The sequence below is a fragment of the Saimiri boliviensis genome, chromosome 8 (genome assembly GCF_048565385.1).
Source record: "Saimiri boliviensis isolate mSaiBol1 chromosome 8, mSaiBol1.pri, whole genome shotgun sequence".
In the NCBI taxonomy this organism is placed as follows: domain Eukaryota; kingdom Metazoa; phylum Chordata; class Mammalia; order Primates; family Cebidae; genus Saimiri; species Saimiri boliviensis.
In genome coordinates this window covers 23,179,439-23,197,283 of record NC_133456.1, presented here as the reverse complement: position 1 = coordinate 23,197,283, position 17,845 = coordinate 23,179,439, and the positions used below count along the sequence as shown (strand labels likewise).

General features: G+C 43.7%; 1 protein-coding gene and 1 non-coding gene across 2 annotated transcripts in view; both read left to right on the top strand.

Annotated features, from left to right (window-relative positions):
* RAB7A (RAB7A, member RAS oncogene family) overlaps positions 1–17,845 on the top strand; it is a 79,381-nt gene that overhangs the window by 11,369 nt on the left and 50,167 nt on the right. The window lies entirely within an intron of this gene.
* Positions 13,832–13,995, top strand: LOC120367285 (U1 spliceosomal RNA). Its single transcript, XR_005581697.1, has one exon. It is a non-coding gene; the product is annotated as a U1 spliceosomal RNA (small nuclear RNA).

Here is a 17,845-nt window from a genome sequence, read left to right as displayed (position 1 = left end):
GTTCATATCTTAACAAAAAGAAGAAAAGGCACCAGTCATCGTGGTCTCTCATTAGAGACTAAACTTTTGGTTTAGTACCTGGGTTTAGAAAGTTTGAGAACAGTGGTACATTGTATGGAAGAATCTGCTGATCTAGAAGCAAAGTTCTCTTCACAAGAATTGCCTTCCAGGGGACTTGCTTCTTTGTGTAAGTTGCCTTCGCTTTTTCCCTCCCAGCAGGAATGTAATACTCAGAACAAAGTACATAAACAATGTATTTACATTTTGTAGAGGTTGTTACCTTGTTTAAGCTTCACAAATGTAAGCAGCATTTGCTTTGTCATTTTTTTTTTTCAGATGAGGAAATGGACCAAAAGGTCACGGTCAGTATCTTGGAGCGACTGCGTTAGTGGGACTGGGAGTATCATCCAGTATTCTAAGTTAACATAATTCTTTAATAATGGCAAAAGAATAATAGCATCTTCTGTGGAAGAACAGCCTTTATAAATTTTATTGTTCAGTTTTATCTAAATGTTTTAAAAAGAGGGATATTCAGACTGGTCTGTTTCTTTTGAAATATAAATTTTCAGGTGGCAAATCTTCAGGCACTATCAGAATAAGCTAGGTTATGCTGTAGTAACTAATAACCCCAAACCGGTCAAAAAGAGCATAGGTTTTTCTAGAGGCTCTGCATCATTCTTTATTTTTTTTTTTTTGAGACGGAGTTTCGCTCTTGGTACCCAGGCTGGAGTGCAATGGCGCGATCTCGGCTCACCGCAACCTGCGCCTCCTGGGTTCAGGCAGTTCTCCTGCCTCAGCCTCCTGAGTAGCTGGGATTACAGGCACGTGCCACCATGCCCAGCTAATTTTTTGTATTTTTAGTAGAGACGGGGTTTCACCAGGTTGACCAGGATGGTCTCGATCTCTCGACCTCGTGATCCACCCGCCTCGGCCTCCCAAAGTGCTGGGATTACAGGCTTGAGCCACCGCGCCCGGCAGTCTGCATCATTCTTACTCCAGCCGAAGGAGCAGCTGTGATAGGAATATTGCTGGCTGTCTTGGCAAAGGGATAAAGATGGGAGGCTTTTGTTCCTACAGTTAAATTCCAGCACAGGAATGACACATTATTTCATGTTACTTTTGCTTACAGTTCATTGGCCAAAATGAGTCACACCACACAAGGAATCAATTGTGAATGTGTGGACTTGGAAGGCACAGAGTAGGAAATACTTGGGAAATAGCACTAGTATCTTACTTGGCTTATAATGTGTAATAGCTATTGGGGGAAATAACTGTCATTTGTAGATTCTCTTTCTGCAAATCAGCTGGTTATTTAAATGATAAAAAGAGCTTCATTATAGTTACTGGGTTGCCCATCTTTACTCACTAATCACCTTCTTATCCTAAGAAACTTGCTTTTTTTTTGAGATAGAATCTCGCTCTGTCACCCAGGCTGAATACAGTGATGATGCAACCCCAGCTCACTGCAGCCTCTGCCTCCCAGGCTGAAGTGATCCTCCCACCTTAGCCTCCCAAATAGCTGGGACTAGAGGTGTGCACCACCATGCACCAGCTAATTTTTTTTTTTTTTTTTTTTTTTTTTTCTTTTGAGACGGAGTTTCGCTCTTGTTACCCCAGGCTGGAGTGCAATGGCGCAATCTCGGCTCACCGCAACCTCCGCCTCCTGGGTTCAGGCAATTCTCCTGCCTCAGCCTCCTGAGTAGCTGGGATTACAGGCACACGCCACCATGCCCAGCTAATTTTTTGTATTTTTAGTAGAGACGGGGTTTCACCATGTTGACCGGGATGGTCTCGATCTCTTGACCTCGTGATCCACCCGCCTCGGCCTCCCAAAGTGCTGAGATTACAGGCTGAGCCACCGCGCCTGGCCATTTTTTATGTTTTTGATAGAGATGGGATTTTTTTTACCATGTTGCCTAGGCTGGTCTTGAACTCCTGAACTCAAGCGATCCACTGTTCTCAACCTCCCAAAGTGCTTGAATTACATGTGTGAGAAACCTATTGTTATCTCTTTTTTTTTCTTCAGACAGGGTCTCACTCTGTCACCTGGGCTAGAGTGCATTGGTGCTATCATGGCTCACGGCAGCTATGACTTCCCAGGCTTAGGTGATCCTCTCATCTCAATCTCCCCAGTAGCTGGGACTACAGGCACATGCTACTACATCTGGCTAATTTTTTGTATTTTTCTTTCTTTCTTTTTTTTTTTTTTTAATTTTATTTTTATTTTTATTTTTTTTTTGAGATGGAGTTTCGCTCTTGTTACCCAGGCTGGAGTGCAATGGCGCGATCTCGGCTCACCGCAACCTCCGCCTCCTGGGCTCAGGCAATTCTCCTGCCTCAGCCCCCTGAGTAGCTGGGATTACAGGCATGTGCCACCACGCCCAGCTAGTTTTTTGTATTTTTCGTAGAGACGGGGTTTCACCATGTTGACCAGGATGGTCTCGATCTCTCCACCTCGTGATCCACCCGCCTCAGCCTCCCAAAGTGCTGGGATTACAGGCTTGAGCCACCGCGCCCGGCCTGTATTTTTCTTTTTTTTAGAGATGGGGTTTTACCAAGTTGCCCAGGCTGGTCTCAAACTCCAGGGCTCCAGTGATCCTTCTACTTTGGCCTCCCAAAGTGCTAGGATTACAGGAGTGAACCACCATGCCCAGCTTTCTCCTGTCTTTAGAACCCCTCCCTTTAATGATTTGTTCTTTATTTTATTTATTTTATTTATTTTTTATTTATTTATTTTTTTGGAGACGGAGTTTTCGCTCTTGTTACCCAGGCTGGAGTGCAATGGCGCGATCTCGGCTCACCGCAACCTCCGCCTCCTGGATTCAAGCAATTCTCCTGCCTCAGCCTCCTGAGTAGCTGGGATTACAGGCACACACCACTATGCCCAGCTAATTTTTTGTATTTTTTTTTTTTAGTAGAGACGGGGTTTCACCTTGTTGACCAGGATGGTCTCAATCTCTTGACCTCGTGATCCACCCGCCTCAGCCTCCCAAAGTGCTGGGATTACAGGCTTGAGCCACCGCGCCCGGCTATTTTATATTTTAATTTTTTGAGATGGGGTCTCACTGTTGCCCATGCTGGAGTATAGTAGCGTGAACACAGCTCACTGCAGCCTGTAGCTCAAGTGATCCTCCTGCCTCAGTGTCCTAAGTAGCTGGGCTCACAGTTGTGTGCCACTGTGCCCAGCTAATTATTATTATTTTATTTTATATATTTACTTGTTTGAGACGGAGTCTCGCTCTGTTGAGCAGGCTGGAGTGCAATGGCGCAATGTCAGCTCACTGCAACCTCTGCCTCCCGAGTTCAAGTGGATTCTCCTGCCTCCGCCTTCCAAGTAGCTGGGATTACAGGTGCATGCCACCATGCCTGGCTAATTTTTGTATTTTTAAGCAGAAGACAGTGTTTACCCATGTTGGTCAGGTTGGTCTCGAACCCCTGACCTTGTGATCCGCCTGCCTCAGCCTCCCAAAGTGCTGGGATTACAGGTGTGAGTCACCATTCTGGGCCCAAGTATTAGATTTTTAATTAGGTTCATGAAACCTCTAAGCATTTCGTGTTTTGCTTTCTCCAGTCTTTTTTTTTCTTCAGTATTTGAACATACATAGTCATTTCATAATCTGTAATTTAGATGGATTTTTACTGTTAACTGTTGTCTAACTTTGACACATTAGGTTTATCATTCCTGGTGGAAGGTTATTAATGTCCAGTTCCATAGGAATTTCCCAGGTTTCACCTACATTGAAAATGTTTCTTTTGCCACAAATGTTTCTTTTCTGCCTTATTTATTTTAACAGATAAAGAGGGGGTTAATTAATTTTCATGATTAAGAGTAGACCATTGGGCCAGTCTTTATTTTCAGGGATGTTGCAGACATGTTAGCAGTCTGAATTGAACAAAACAGTTGCCTGTTAAAGACAGGAAGAAAGTACATTGCATCAGTGAAGTCTTCCTTTTTTCCTCTTGTTGTCTTCTAAAGGCATAGCTAATCATTTCTGCATGTTGTATATGAAATCTTGTGTACGTGCAACTGTTCACCTGTTCCTGCCAAATGGCTCTCTTTTGCGGCTTGCAGTACTGTGAGTTTATAAAGGCATCCTGAGTTGTGGAGCACCCATGATCGTCTGGGGAGAGGGAAGGAGGGCTGTCTATGAGGAGGGTAGAACCTAATGGCCAGTTTTCTGTTAGGCAAGTGTGGAGGTGAGGGAATATTGAAAGATTTTTGTGAGTATAAGAGGGAGGTGAGCATGTATTGGCTGACCCTGCAGTGCACCCCCATCCCTGTACAGATGGTATATACAGTTAGTGAAAAACTTCACCTGTTCAAAGGACAAGTCAAACAGTGTATATTGAAATCAAAGAAGTTAGTTTAGTTTTTCTCCTTCCCCCTGCTGTGGTAGGAACCACCACACTCTCCTATACTCACTACCCTCTAGTGATACAGGGTAAGTGGAAAGGTAGTCAGCATGCAGGTACCCAGAAGATGCATTGTGCCAGATGCTATGGTAGAGAGATGCCAGAGGAGGAAGATGGTTTCTGCCCTGGAGGAATTTTTCTGGTTGGCTACCTGACATGAAGAATCACCTACCAGAGAGGATGATATAGTATGAAATAATAAGATGTGATAGTAGGCTTCAGGACAGTTTTTCACTTTTTTGTTAATAGGCAATAGTATATGTAATAAATCCAGTTGTACAAAAGGAAAATTTGAAAGCAAGTGCCGCCTCAATTCCTACCTACTTAGGGACAATATTGAACCCTACAGAATTGCTGTTTTTTGACCTACAAAACCACAGTTTTTAATTTTAATTTTTTTCTTTTAAAAGTATGTAAATGCAGCTGTATTTGGAAAAAATGAGCTTTATACGGTAATAAATGTAAAGTGAAGGCCAGGCGCGGTGGCTCAAGCCTGTAATCCCAGCACTTTGGGAGGCCGAAGTGGGTGGATCACGAGATCAAGAGATCGAGACCATCCTGGTCAATAAGGTGAAACCCCATCTCTACTGAAAATACAAAAAATTGGCTGGGCATGGTTGTGCGTGCCTGTAATCCCAGCTACTCAGGAGGCTGAGGCAGGAGAATTGCCTGAACCCAGGAGGCGGAGGTTGCGGTAAACCGAGGTTGCGCCATTGCACTCCAGCCTGGGTAAAAAGAGCGAAACTCCGTCTCAAAAAAAAAAAATAAATGTAAAGTGAGTATAACTTGTTCAGTACCCCACTTTAAAAAGTATGTAAGTTTAGAATGTTCAGCCAGATATAGTGGCTCATGCTTGTAATCCCAGCACTTTGGGAGGCCAAGGCCAGAGTGTTGCTTGAACCCAGGAGTTCAAGACCAGACTGGGCAACCTGGGGAGATCCTGTCTCTACAGAAAAAAAGAAAATTAACTGAGTGTGGTGGCACATGCCTGTAGTCCCACTAACTTGGGAGGCTTAGGTGGCAGAATTGCTCGATTCTGGAAGGTTGAGGCTGGAATGAGCCATGATTGTGCTACTGCACTACACAGCCTGAGTGACAGAGTAAGACTCTGTCTCAGAAAAAAAAAAAAAAGTTTTTTTTTTTTTGGAGACGGAGTTTCGCTCTTGTTACCCAGGCTGGAGTGCAATGGCGTGATCTCGGCTCACCGCAACCTCCGCCTCCTGGGTTCAAGCAATTCTCCTGTCTCAGCCTCCTGAGTAGCTGGGATTACAGGCACACACCACCATGCCCAGCTAATTTTTTGTATTTTTAGTAGAGACTGGGTTTCACCTTGTTGACCAGGATGGTCTCGATCTCTCGACCTCGTGATCCACCCGCCTCAGCCTCCCAAAGTGCTGGGATTACAGGCTTGAGCCACCGCACCCGGCCCAAAAAAAGTTTTTTAATACTACATATATGTCTCTGTTACTTAGAATATGTATTTTGAATTGACATAGGGGCAGAATTTTTTTTCTCACTCGGATTTTCTCTTCTGAGAGGGATATATACAGGGAATAGAATGGACCTCCGCATATGTTAATGTGGCAGAACCTAAGAGGTGGGCTGTCTGGGTAAGCAGGCATTCTTGGGCAAGGATTTGAGATGTTGGTAGGCCTTGAAAATGAGGGGAAAGAATTGGGACCAAATACAACAAGAAAGCAAGTATGGTATGCAATATTGATTTTATTTTAAGTGAGCTTTGTGCTCTTAAAGTATGTTACTTTTCAAGAGCCTAGGTAGGAAGGACTGCGATGTGGCAAAAAGCAGAAAGTTTTGTACTTATTTTCACATTAGCCACATTTTTGTCATGATAATTATCCATATTTACATATTTAGAAGGGAATAACAAAATGATTTCTGAGGGGGATTATTCTGGTAGAAAAGATTTACACTTGTTGGAAAGCACAAGCGTGATGTATGCAAGCCTAGTATAAGATGATAGCCATGGCTATAAAATCAAGGAAGGCAATTTGACAGACTTTTATTTTCTCTGCTCTATTGCCCAGGATAGAGTGCAGTGCATGATTTGGATTCAAGCAATTGTCCTGTCTCAGCCTCCCAAGTAGCTGGGATTACAGGCGTGTGCCACCATGCCCAGCTAATTTTTACGTTTTTGGTAGAGATGGGGTTTTGCCATGTTATCCAGGCTGTTCTCCAACTCCTGACCTCAGGTGATCCACCCAAAGTGGTGAGATTACAGGCGTGAGCCCCTGTGTCCGGCCCTGTTTGACAGACTTTGCATCTGACATTGCATAGGTTAGGGATGAGGGGTGGGCATAGACATGTGCAGCAGAGTCAGTGATAGAGAAGTGGAGAAGCAGGGCTGATGCTCTTGAAAAACAAGAGTAACCTTAGCTCTTTGGGCAATTCGATAGAGATCTGGGCACTTTGGGCATAGTGTGGTACTCAGGTTTGTATCAACTTCTGGTAATACAGAATAGAAATTCTTTTTTTTTTTTTTTTTTTTTTTTGAGACAGGGTTTCTCTCTTGTTACCCAGGCTGGAATGCAATGGCGCGATCTCGGCTCACCGCAACCTCTACCTCCTGGGTTCAAGCAATTCTCCTGCCTCAGCCTCCCTAGTAGCTGGGACTACAGGCGTGCGCCACCATGCCCAGCTAATTTTTGTATTTTTAGTAGAGACGGGGTTTCACCATGTTGAGCAGGATGGTCTCGATCTCTTGACCTCGTGATCCACCCGCCTCAGCCTCCCAAAGTGCTGGGATTACAGGCGTGAGCCACCGCGCCCGGCCCTCAACTGTGTATTTTTAGCTTTTAAATTTTTATTTAATTTTTAGAGACAGGGTTTTGCTCTGTTACCCAGGCTAGAGTGCAGTGGCTCCATCATAGCTCACTGCAGACTTGGACTCCTACCAGCAGCAGTGGGGAAAACCCAGAAGTCAGCTGTTCCCAATGATAATCTTGGGAATCAAGACCCTCCATGCTGGGTGACCAGATGCTGTAACTTGAGCCTCTCCCTATGGCAAGTGCCAGACCCAGTAGGGGCCACAAGGAGGTTTGTCAGTTTCATTTTAAGAATACTTTGCTGAGGCCGGGCGCGGTGGCTCAAGCTTGTAATCCCAGCACTTTGGGAGGCCGAGGCGGGTGGATCATGAAGTCGAGAGATCGAGACCATCCTGGTCAACATGGTGAAACCCTGTCTCTACTAAAAATACAAAAAAATTAGCTGGGCATGGTGGTGCGTGCCTGTAATCCCAGCTACTCAGAAGGCTGAGGCAGGAGAAGTGCCTGAACTCAGGAGGCGGAGGTCGTGGTGAGCTGAGATCGCGCCATTGCACTCCAGCCTGGGTAACAAGTGAAACTCCGTCTCAAAAACAATTTAACAGAAAATACAACATTGCAAAACCTATGAGATGCCACAAAAGCAGTGTTGAAGAGGAAATTTATAGCTATAAATGCCTTCATTTAAAAAGAAAGAAGAGCTCAAATCACCAATCTAATTTTATAAAAAAGATTGTACTCCAGCCTGGGCAACAGAGCAAGGTATCTACTTCGTTAAGGTATAAAATTGGTGATTTGAGGTCTTCCTTCTTTTTTAATGAAGGCACTTATAGCTATAAAAAAGAAGGAAGACCTCAAATCACCAATTTTATACCTAAACAAAGTAGAAAACAACAAACCCAAAGCTAGCAGAAAGAAGGAACTAATACAGTAGAGATAAGTAGAAAAATTCAGCAAATCCAAAAGTTCTCGGAAAATACTAACAAAATTGACAATCTCTTACCTAGATTGACTAGGCTGGAGCTGAAAAACCCAATTCATAACCACCTTTCCTTGCTGAGTTCTTGGGACTGTACTCTTTCCGCTTTGGACGATGCAGTCTCCTCAGCCTTGAAAGTGGTATGATTTTATCTGTAGGGAACTCTAAAAATTTCTCACACACAAAACACTTTTTGATCTGCTAAACTAATTCAGCAAAGTTGTAGGATACAGAATCAACAAAAGTTCTATTTCTCTAAGACTAACAATGATCTGAAAAGAAAATTAAGAAAGCAGTTATATTTACAATGTCATAGAAAAGAATAAAATAGGAATAAATTAGGAGCAAGATTTGTGTAGAAAACTACAAAACATTTCACAAAGAAAGTAAATAGTTCAATAAATGGAAAGGTAACTTTTATTCATGCATTTAAAAACTTACTATTGTTGAGATCACAGTACTCCCCAAAGTAAGAAATTCAGTGCAGTTCTTATTAAAATTTCAATGATGGTTTTGCAGAAAATAGAAAAATCCGTCCTAACATTGATACAGAAAATCATGGGATCCCCAGTAGCCAAAATAATCTTGAAAACACACAACCAGCGCCGGGCGCGGTGGCTCAAGCCTGTAATCCCAGCACTTTGGGAGGCCGAGGCGGGTGGATCACGAGGTCAAGAGATCGAGACCATCCTGGTCAACATGGTGAAACCCCGTCTCTACTAAAGGTGCAAAAAATTAGCTGGGCATGGTGGCGCGTGCCTGTAATCCCAGCTACTCCGGAGGCTGAGGCAGGAGAATTGCCTGAACCCAGGAGGTGGAGGTTGCGGTGAGCCGAGATCGCGCCATTGCACTCCAGCCTGGGTAACAAGAGCGAAACTCCGTCTCAAAAAAAAAAAAAAAAAAGAAAACACACAACCAAGTTGGAGGTTTCACACTTACTGATTTCAGAATTTACTACAAAGCTACACCAATGAAAACATTGTGGTAATGGCAGAGGTTCAGATTTGGACTGTTGGGGTTTTTCACCTTAGTATTCAGTATCTCTTTTTAAGACGGAGTTGGCCGGGCGCGGTGGCTCAAGCCTGTAATCCCAGCACTTTGGGAGGCCGAGGCAGGTGGATCACGAGGCCAAAAGATCGAGACCATCCTGGTCAACATGGTGAAACCCTGTCTCTACTAAAAATACAAAAATTAGCTGGGCATGGTGGTGAGTACCTGTAATCCCAGCTACTTGGGAGGCTGAGGCAGGAGAATTGCGTGAACCCAGGAGGCGGAGGTTGCGGTGAGCCGAGATCGCGCCATTGCACTCCAGCCTGGGTAACAAGCGCGAAACTCCGTCTCAAAAAAAAAAAAAAAAAAAAAAAAAAAGACAGAGTTGTGCTCTGTCACTCATGCTGGAGTGCAGTGGCATGATCTTGGCTCACTGCAACCTCCACCTCCCAGGTTCAAGCGATTCTCCTGCTTTAGCCTCCCAAGTAGCTGGGACTACAGGTGCATGCCACCACGTCCAGCTCATTTTTGTATTTTTTAGTAGAGATGGAGTTTCACCATATTGTCTAGGCTGGTCTTGAATCCCTGGCTTCAGATGATCCGCCTGCCACTGCCTCCCAAATGCTGGGATTACAAGTGTGAGCCACCGCATTTGGCCCAATTCCACTCTTGTGCATCCATCACCACCATCTATTTCCAGAACCTTTCCTCATACCAACCAGAGACTATACAAATTAAGCAGTTATTCTCCATTTTTTTTCTCCCCCAGCCATACTTGATAGAACACGAATATCAGATAAGTGCTGGGGAGAACAGTAACACAGGTTAAAGTGGAAGTGTGCTATTTCATGTAGGATGGTCGGGGAAAGCTGGCATTTGAGCCACTGATGGTGCAGGAGAGAGAACAGTGTGATATTGAGGCCAGGTATGCTTAGCAGGTTGAAAGCAAAGCTGCAAGTGCAAGAGAGGCAGAGGCATGAGATGAATGTTTTATATTTTATTTTTAATTAAAAACAGATTTTTTTTTTTTTTTTTGAGACCGAGTCTTACTCTGTCACCCAGGCTGGAGTACAATGGCACAATCTCAGCTCACTGCAGCCTATCTCCTGGGCTAAATCTGTTTCTCCTGCCTTAGCCTCCAGAGTAATTGGGACTGTAGGTGCCCACCACCATGCCCAGCTCATTTTTTGTATTTTTAGAAGAGATGTGGCTTTACCATGTTAGCCTGTTGGTCTTGAACTCCTGATGTCAAGTGATCCACTCACCTCAGCACTCCCAGAGTGCTGAGATTACAGGCATGAGCCACTGTGCCTGGCCTAAAAACAATACTTTAAAAAAAAAAAAAAAAAAAAAAAAAAAAGAGACAAGGTCTTCCTATGTTGACTAGGTGGGTCTCCAACTCTTGGGCTTAAGCGGTCTTCCTACCTCAGCCTCCCAAAGTGCTGGAATTACACTTGTGAGCCACAGCCTCCAGTCTATTTTACTTATTATTATTATTATTATTATTATTATTTTTTTTTTACACGGAGTTTCGCTCTTGTTACCCAGGCTGGAGTGCAATGGCGCAATCTCGGCTCACCGCAACCTCCGCCTCCTGGGTTCAGGCAATTCTCCTGCCTCAGCCTCCTGAGTAGCTGGGATTACAGGCACGAGCCACCATGCCCAGCTAATTTTTTTGTATTTTTAGTAGAGACGGGGTTTCACCATGTTGACCAGGTTGGTCTCGATCTCTCGACCTCGTGATCCACCCGCCTCGGCCTCCCAAAGTGCTGGGATTACACGCTTGAGCCACCGCGCCCGGCTTTACTTTTTATATTTTTAGAGTCAGGGTCTTGCTCTGTTGCCCAGGCTGGTGTACACTGGTGCAGTTGTAGCTCACTGTAACTTCAGAGTCCTGGGCTCGAGTGATCTTTTCACCTTGGCTTCCCAAATCACTGGGAATACAGGTATAAGCCACCACAACTGGCTAATTTTTAAATTTTTTTGTAGAGACAGGGTCTCATTTTATTGCTCAGGCTGGTTTTGAATTCCCAACCTGAAATGATCTTCCTGCCCTGGCTTGTCAAATTCCTGGAATTACAGATGTGAGTCACTAACCCAGGGTTTTTATTTTATTTATTTATTTTGAGACAGAGTCGTCTTGTTTTGTAGCCAGGCGCCAGGCTAGAGTGCAATGGCATGATCTTAGTTCACTGCAACCTCTGCCTCCTGGTTTCAAGCAATTCTCCTGCCTCAGCCTCCCGAATAACTAGGACTATAGGCGTGCGCCACCATGCCTAACTAATTTTTGTATTTTTTAGTAGATAGGGGGTTTCACCATGTTGGCCAGGATGGTTTTGATCTCTTGACCTCGTGATCCACCCACCTCGGCCTCCCAAAGTGCTGGGATTACAGGCATGAGCCACTGCTCCCAGCCGGGTTTGGTTTTTTTAAATTTTGCTTGTTTGTAGTGATACTCATCAAGAATGAATGACTTTAAAACAACAACGAAAAATATTTAGGGATTTTTACTCTTGGGCAGGTATGCTTCTGTCTCTCAGCATTTATCAGATAAAAGGGTTTGGAGTAAATCAGTGATGTTTTGGTTATGAATAGAACCCTTGAGGGTTCCCTGAACATGATCCTTTGGTAGCATTGGATTCCTCTCGGCCATCCCATGAATAGCTGTATTTTATCTGTTTTTTACTTAAGATTTCACATATGAGTTCATTTGAAATGTTTCTGTTGCCACAAAGAAAATCCCTGCTCAGAATTTTAAGGGGACTTGTAGTTCTAATGTTCCTCAGGCTTTAGTTAAGTAGTAAACAAACTACAGGTTGTTTTAAGTTCAGTAAAGATCTTGAACCTACAGCCCCTATGTTTTACAAATGGGGAAATTAAGATCAGTATCTTCTGTTCAGATCCTTTTTTTCAAAGAAAGCCAAATGTATCATAGGTCTCTGGCCATGAAATAGTTTCATAGTTACATTGAGATTGTTGAGTAGCTATGAGGAAACTGAGAATTTACATTTTAAAGCAAACGTGTTAACCTAAGAGGAATAAAATTGAGTAAACCATGTGTTAGCTCCTCATAGTGTGGCAGGAATTCAGTGTTACAGTGGAAAAGCCCCAGAGTCGAACGTGGTAGGTAATGAAGGTTTATGTTAGTTCCTTTCCATGATTATCTTGGTCGCTGTGTGTTGTCATCTCAGGTTAGTTTCTAGCCATGACAACCTAAAAGTTGTCTGAGGGAGGCTGTGCACTGGGTGATCTTGTGAGGCAGGTGGACGTCTATTCTGCCAAGATCTTGTGGGCTCAGTTTGAGAATGGGTTTTAAGTTTCAGTCACTTTAGGCCTCCTTTGCAGGAATGTAGCTTTTGAAATTGAAGCAAAGTGTTGCGAAACCTTTGACATTGTATTCTTTAGCACTTCCTCCTCAGCCTGAAGATCTTAGCTCTTGCTTGGGCATTACAACACCCCATGGTACCCGAACCTCAAGTGAGCTCTGTTAGGTTTTCATATTTGCCCGTGTATGACGGTGACTTTTATGAGTCAGTTTGACTGGGCTTCAGGTGCCCGGATATTTGGCTAAACATTATTCTGGGTGTGTCTGTGAGGTTGTTCTGGATGAGATGGACATTTGACTTGGTAGACTGAGTGAAGGTGACTGCCCTCCCCAGCGTGGGTGAGGAGAGGCTGAGCAGGAAAGTTGTTCCTTTCTCTGCCTGATGGTGCTTGAGATGGGGCATAGGTATTCTTTGGCGTCTGGACTCCAGGCTGCAACTAGAGCTTAATACTGTTAGCGCTCCTGATTCTCAGACCTCCCGACTGCAGGTTGTGGGACTTCTCAGCCTGCATAATCTTGTGAGCCAATTTCCTTGTCATAACTCTATGAATAATCTGTTGGTTCTGTTTCTCTGGAGAGCCCAAATATTCTGGCAGTAATAGAGTCACTTTTTTCCTAGAGATAGGTTTTATCTTGGAGGATCCTTCTGTTGATCCTTCCCATATCTCTGTTTCACAAACACTTCCTGCAATGTAGAGGGCTCACAACTGGTTTGTGAGTGCCTCCCAGATATAGTGGGATGAACAAAAAGGTCAGTGCCATCACCTAACAGGCTGTTGATTATCAAGCCTTTGTGTAGAAGCAAGGAAATTCATCTAGCAATGATAACAGAGGCAAAGCCTAGAAGTGAAAGACGGGTAGATTTTTGGCTAGCAAGAGCTACGGAAAAACAGCCTCTAGCTTAAACTGAGGTATAAACATATGGAACTAGTGTAGACCTTCAAATCTTTTCTCCTCGAATCCTCTTGGTAGGGAGACCTAGGCAAAATCTTGTCATTTCCACTGAGAGTCCCATAGCAACTTCAGTTAAGGTATAGACCTATGTAACATGTTTTATCCCTTAAAAGGCATCATCACCTATTTGCCTGTGGAATTCTCCCTACAACCCTAAGAGGTGGAGAGGAAGCCTTTCTTACAAAGGATGGAAATCGTGCAGATGCACAAATTTGTTTATAAAGCTAAGTAGAAACAAGAGTACCAAGGGGTCAGATTTTTCCAGCCCCCAAATCCTTGGCATAAGTGTACAAAAAGTAAGCACAGCTCTTCTGGGGTTTTCTTAGCCTGTTGCCTCCTCTCCATGTTAAAATTCTGGCCTTTATTCTGTCCTTTGAAGATTGTCTCTCTATACTTACCTGGCAGGGGAGATACCATGATCACGAAGGTGGTTTTCCCAGGACGAGGCTTATCCATTGCACTCTGGATGTGCTGACCCCTGCGATTTCCCCAACTGTGGGAAACTCGACTGCATAGTTTGTGGTAGTGGGGGACTGCGTTTGCGCTTTCTCCTGGTAAAAGAAAAAAAAAAAGATTATCTCTCTACCCAGTTGAGGATTCAACATCTAGATACCCTCTTTGAGAAGCATTATTTAAGCCGTCATATAATGTTGGGTTCGATTCCTGATCACCTCCAGCCCCTTATTTTGTGTTGAGAATTTGTTTTGATTGCAAAGTCATATATACTCATTGTTTTAAAACTTAAAATATGGCAAACCATAGTCAAAGTCTTCTATACCCCTACATCCTACACGAAGGAAGAAGTCTTGGCTATGCATATGACATCACACATATATTGCCATTTTCCTGTCTGCTTATCCAGGGTCTCCTTAAACCACGCTTGAAGTAGGGAGACTATCTTAGTCATCTTTGCATCTCTGGCAGTTGGGTTGGTGCATATATTTGGGAAATGAATCTGTGCTAAGGTCGCCAGCCTCTGAACAGGCCTTATGTACCAAGGTCTGTGTCCAGATTGGCATTACCTTTGAGTTAATGGTCCTTTATTTAGATCTTCAGGACTGAGTTTTCTGCCACAGATTTGCCTTCTGGAAAAAGGTACCTCTCCTCTGGAGCAGCAGCTGTCAGCCTATAAATCCTGTTTTGAAAATTGGAGTTTTAGTTAAATTACAGGGACAGAGTGTGATTGTGTACAACTTAATTAACATATTGAAATAGGGATCCGAATAAGACTATTTTAGGCATTGCTGAAAAGCAACTGAGCATTTAATGTTTTCATTTATGTTTATGCCTGCCAAACTGTGGCACCAGCCCCATCAGGATGTCTGTGTTGCACTTACTGTGCAGAAGGTGCGGAGCCTTTGCATTTCCTCCCTCTGGACTTGGCACCATATTTGCATGTTTTGCCAGTTATCTTAAAGTAGGATTTTTTTTTTGAGACTGAGTCTTGCCCTGTTGCCTGACTGGAGTGCAGTGGGGTGATCTTGGTTCACTGCAACCTCCACCTCCCAGAGTCAAGCAATTCTCCTGCCTCAGCATCCCAAGTAGCTGGGACTACAGGCATGTGCCAACGTGCCCAGCTAATTTTTTGTATAGTAGAGATGAGGTTTCACCATGTTAGCCAGGATGGTCTTGATCTCCTGACCTCGTGATCTGCCCGCCTGGGCCTCCCAAAGTGCTGAGATTACAGGCATGAGCCACTGCTCCTGGCCTTAAAATGGGATTTTAAATATATTGTAAAACAAAAACAAACTTCATGGTGTTTAATGCTACTGAAATATGCACTTAAAAATAGTGAAAGTGGTAATTGTTGTATATATTTTAGCATAGTAACTTATATAGGAATACTTTCTATAACCTTAGCCTAATAAATTTGAAAACCTGGAGGGGAAATTTTGCTGGCAGTGTTGAACTAAAAGTGATGGGTCAGTTTGTTCTAGGCTACAGGTACACTTTCCTGTGTGAAGATTAAAGATGAAAAAGGCTAAGGAGGAGGAACAAGGGAAAAGAAAAGTGGAAATTTTAAGGGTTTCTGCTAACTCTTCCCAAGGAATTGGAAGGAATGTTTACTAAATGTTTCATCCCCTTTTAAGCTTGCCTCCCCAACACAGTTAACCAAGGAAGTTGTTACTTATTCTTTGTAATAAAACCCCTCCCCCGTCAGAGTTTTTCTTAACCTCCTGAAGTTGTATCACCCCCGACCCCCCTTCCCACCATGACCTCCAAAATGCAAGTGATTATATGAAAACCTGAAGGATTACTTGAATCAGGAATGAGTATTGAGTGCCTTCTGGGAGTGGGGAATGAGGTGGGGTGACAGCATTATTAGTCAAACACACTTGAAGTACTTTGGAAGATTTGGTTTGGGGCATTTCTAATTGTTGAAGTTACCTGGACCCCAACCTGGTGGGGGAAGAACCTGAGGGTGGAGATTAGAAGCAGAATCTGTTTATCTAGACTAGGATCCAATGAGAGCTTCTGCCCTAGAAAGCCGCTCTTCCTCTAATGTGGAATAGCTGTTGCAGTTTATTATGAAACAATGTCAAACATACACAAAACAAAGAGACTCAGTGTAACAGATACAATCTCCTACCTAATTTCAACAGTTAGAATTTTCTGTATTTGCTTTATCTGCTCTTTCAGTTGAGCTACTACAAAGTAAATCACACCTCGTGATACTTCACCTGTAAATGCTCTGAAGTCCTTTAATTTACAATGTGGTCCCTCCTTCTCTTTTTCTGTCATTGTCTTTACTTTTGGAAAGATCAAACCAGTTGTCCTAACAGAGTGTCCCACATTCTAGGTTTGTCTGGGTGCATCTTTTGAAATTTTTCTTCTTTTTCTTTTCTTTTTTTTTTGAGACAGAGTCTTGCTCCGTTGCCAGGCTGGAGTGCAGTGGTGCAATCTTGGCTCACTGCAACCTTCGCCTCCCGGATTCAAGCAATTCTCCTGCCTCAGCCTGCTGAGCAGCTGGGAGTATAGGTGCGTACCACCACACCTGGCTAATTTTTGTATTTTTTTTTTTTTTTTTTTGAGATGGAGTTTTGCTCCTGTTACCCAGGCTGGAGTGCAATGGCGCGATCTCGGCTCACCGCAACCTCCGCCTCCTGGGTTCAGGCAATTCTCCTGCCTCAGCCTCCTCAGTAGCTGGGATTACAGGCACGCGCCACCATCCCAGCTAATTTTTTGTATTTTTAGTAGAGACGGGGTTTCACCATGTTGACCAGGATGGTCTCGATCTCTTGACCTCGTGATCCACCCGCCTCGGCCTCCCAAAGTGCTGGGATTACAGGCTTGAGCCACTGCGCCCGGCCCAATTTTTGTATTTTTAGTAGAGGCAGGGTTTCACCATGTTGGCCATGATGGTCTCGATCACTTGGCCTTGTGATCCACCTACCTTGGTCTCCCAGAGTGCTGGGATTACAGGTGTGAGCTACCGTGCCTGGTCATCTTTTGATGTTTAATGCATTTCTCTATCCCCACTCTTTATTCTGAAGTGGAAGTTAGGTCTAAGGCTTGAGTACATTTAGTTTATGTATTTTTGACAGGAATACTTCATTAGGTACCTCATAATATCTGATTGTTCCACTATTAGAGACAGTAAGTTTAATCGTGGTATTAAGGTAGTCACAGCCATATCATTGCATTGTAAAGATACTTTTCCTTCCTCTGTCCCCATTCCTGTGTGATTAGGAAGTGCTGTGGGGTAATACTTTGGTGCCATTGGATCTTTTAGTTTCTTACCTACGGTATCATTGATGATCTTTAACTGAATCTTTCTTCATTAAGGATTGCAAAATTATTTTTTATTTCAATCATTTTAGATATATTCCTTCTGTTGGTGTTCCCTGTTAGATTTCTGCCCCCCTGCTTTTCAGCTGATACGGTTCCTACTTAAAAGCCAGGATACATTGTTTTCCTCTACCTACCTATTTTCAGAGTGAGGAGTTATTGTTAGAAGTACTCGTTCATCATTAATGAAATTGTTTTGTTCATCAGATTATTTCAGGAGACCAAGCTACAAGTGAGCAAAATAATCTGGGCCCAGCAGGACTGCAGAGGTCAAAACAGAGGACAGATGAGAAGCTGCGAGCTGTCCCACAGAGATGGCAGGCTTCCCCCTCCTGTTTAGCAGGGCTGGAAATGATCTCCCTGTGACTCCTCTCTGTCCTTTCCTGGCTTTTCCAGTCACCTCAGTGTGAGTGATGAGTAGTGCAGTGACAGCCTCTACCATGTATCTTAGACTGGGTAATTTATAAACCACAGAAATTTATTGCCCACAGTTTGGAGGTTGAGGAAGTCCAAGATCAGGGCTCCAATTGATGCACTGTCTGGTGAGGGTCACGCTTCTAGATGGTGCCTTTTATATGCCCTCACATGCTGTAAAGTGGCTCCCTGCAGCAACTT